The sequence below is a fragment of the Morone saxatilis genome, unplaced genomic scaffold (genome assembly GCF_004916995.1).
Source record: "Morone saxatilis isolate NCDOM2014 unplaced genomic scaffold, NCSU_SB_2.0 Contig16, whole genome shotgun sequence".
Lineage (NCBI taxonomy): Eukaryota > Metazoa > Chordata > Actinopteri > Moronidae > Morone > Morone saxatilis.
The window spans coordinates 27,592,894-27,593,197 of NW_023339718.1; positions in this window are offsets into that span (position 1 = coordinate 27,592,894).

The following is a 304-nucleotide window of genomic DNA, read 5'->3' on the forward strand; positions in this document are numbered from 1 at the left end:
CTTCCCAGACATCTCTAATTCTACTTTAACTGCCTCTGTATTTACCCATGCCCTCACAAAATATGCAGAGTTGTGGGCACAGTGTTTGACATTTCATGTTTATCAAGATTTATTTTCAGAATAGTAATTAGTTGTGTACGAGTGAAGAATTCTCTGGATAATATGTTGCCCCAGGCATTTTTTTGTGGTTCTAACTGATGCAAAGTTTAACAATTCCAGTCTCGGAGCTCATTATGTAATTGGATTTTCTTATATTAGTTTTTATTCTCATTAGACAAAAATGGAGATGGAGCACAATACAACA